Source organism: Prionailurus viverrinus, chromosome A3, assembly GCF_022837055.1.
Source record: "Prionailurus viverrinus isolate Anna chromosome A3, UM_Priviv_1.0, whole genome shotgun sequence".
Classification (NCBI taxonomy): domain Eukaryota; kingdom Metazoa; phylum Chordata; class Mammalia; order Carnivora; family Felidae; genus Prionailurus; species Prionailurus viverrinus.
Window position 1 is genome coordinate 50,801,820 of NC_062563.1, and position 2,534 is coordinate 50,804,353.

Consider the following 2,534-nt stretch of genomic DNA (forward strand, 5'->3'; position numbering starts at 1 on the left):
GAAAATTAAAAAAAAACACATTGAAGCAAATGAAAATGAAAATGACAGTCCAAACACCTTGGATGCAGCAAAGGTAGTCCTCAAGAGGAAAATACATTGCAACTCAGGCCTATCTCAAGAAGCAAGATAGGTACACAATATTAGATCGGTTTCTAGAAAAGAAGCACCAAATAAAGCCCAAAGCCAGAAGAAGAAGAAAACTAATAGATTAGAGCAGAAATAATGACATCGAATAAAAAAACAGAATAGATCAATAAATCTAAGCTATGATTTTTTGAAATAATGAACAAAATTGATAATCCCTAGCCAGACTTCTCAAAAAGAAAAGAGAGAAGACTCAAATAGATAAAATCCTGAATGAAAGAGGAGAGATCACAACTAACACCAAAGAAATACAAACAATTACAAGAGAATATTATGATCAATTAAGTGCCAACAAATTGGGCTATCTGGAGGATATTGATGAATTCATAGAAACCTATGAACTACTGAAAACTGAAACAAGAAGAAATAGAAAATCTGAAGAGACCGTAAGCAGTAAAGAAACGGAATCAGTTATCAAAAATCTCCCATCAAACAAGAGTTCAGGACCAGGTGACTTCCCAGGGGAATTATACCAAAATTTTACACTTGATCTTAGCCAAAAGGCCGAGAAGCGATATACCAAAATTTTAAAGAAGAATTAATACCAATTATTTTGAAACTGTTAAAAAAAATAGAAATGGAAGGTAAACTTACAAACTCATTCTATGAAGCCAGCATTACCTTGATTCCAAAACCAAAGACCTCTCTAAAATAGAGAATTATAGACCAAAAATCCCTGATGAACATGTATGCAAAAATTCTCAACAAGATACTAGCAAATTGAATTCAACAATACATTGAAAGAATTATTCACCATAATCAAGTACTATTTATTCCTGGGCTGCAGGTTTGGTTCAATATCCACAAACCAATTAATGTGATACACCACATGAATAAAAGAAAGCACAAGAACCATAGGATTGCATCAACACATGCAGAAAAAAACATTTGACAAAATACAGCATACTTTCTTGATAAAAACCCTCAAGAAAGTAGGGATAGAAGGAACTTACATCCACATCACAGAGGCCATATAGGAAAGACCTCAGCTAATATCATCCTTGATATTAGGAAATCTGAGAGTTTTCCCCCTAAGGTCAGGAACATGACAGGGCTGTCCACTCTCACCACTGTTGTTCAACATAGTACTGGGATCCCTAGCGTCAGCAATCAGACAAAATTCAGAAATAAAAGGCATGCAAACTGGCAAGGAAGAAGTCAAACATTCACTCTTCACAGATGACATGATACTCTATAGGAAAATCCAAAAGACTCTACCAAAAACCTGCAAGAACTGATATGTGAATTCACCAATGTTGCAGGATATAAAATCAAGGTACAGAAATTAGCTCCATTTCTTTACACCAATAATGAAGCGCAGCAGAAAGAGATATCAAAAAATTAATCCCATTCACAATTTCACCAAAAATCATAACATGCCTAGGAATAAACCTAGCCAAAAAGGGAAAATACCTGTACACTGAAAACTATACGAAGCTTATGAAGGAAATGGAAGAATTATTCCATGGAATAATGGAAATGGAAAAATTATTCCATGTCCATGGGTTGGAAGAACAAATATTGTTAAAATGTAGATACTACCCAAAGCCATCCTCACATTAAATGCAATCCCATCAAAATAACACCAGCATTCTTCACAGAGCTAGAGCAAGCAATCATAACATTTGCATGGAAACACAAAAGAATCCAAATAGCCAAAGAAATGTTGAAAAAGGAAACCAATTTGACAATAAGTTTCATATTAAGAAAAACTACAACTATAAAACCTCCAAACAAAATAAATAAAAGCCATGACAAATTTTTTAACTCTAGGTTATAAAAACATTTTTAAAGATATGACAGCAAAATAAATGTCCATAAACGAATAATAAATTGGACTTTATTAAAATTAAGTCCTTTGAAAAACACTTTAAAAAAGAATCAACAAAGTTTTTGACTGGGAGACAATTTTACAAACATAAAAAACGAAAGAAAGAAAGAAAGAAAGAAAGAAAGAAAACCAAAGCTGGAGGCTTCACAATGCCAGACTTTAAGCTGTATTACAAAGCTATAATAATAAACACAGTATGGTACTAGCATAAAAACAGACACATAGAGGAAGGGAATACAATAGAGAATTCAGAAATGGTCCAAGTATAAAGTAAATTAAACTTTGTCTAGCAGGACAGTATCCAATGGAAAAAAGATGGTCTCTTTAGCAAATGATGCCAGGAGAACCGGAGAGCAACATGCAGAAGAATGAAACTGGACCAATTTCTAACACCACACACAAAAATAAATTCAAAATGGATGAGAGACCTAAATGTGAGACAGAAACCTACAAGTAGGTTTCAAGACAGGAAATTCTACAGTAAAAACAGACAGCAACCTCTTTGACCTAGGCTGCCACAACTTGTTACTTTACATGTCTCCAGACACCAGGGAAATAA

At 33.8% G+C, this 2,534-nt stretch overlaps 1 non-coding gene across 1 annotated transcript; it reads right to left on the reverse strand.

Moving 5' to 3' along the window:
- Positions 1–470: 470 nt before the first annotated feature.
- On the reverse strand, positions 471–660 carry LOC125163182 (U2 spliceosomal RNA). The gene has a single exon (XR_007151335.1). It is a non-coding gene; the product is annotated as a U2 spliceosomal RNA (small nuclear RNA).
- Between the last annotated feature and the right edge of the window lie 1,874 nt (positions 661–2,534).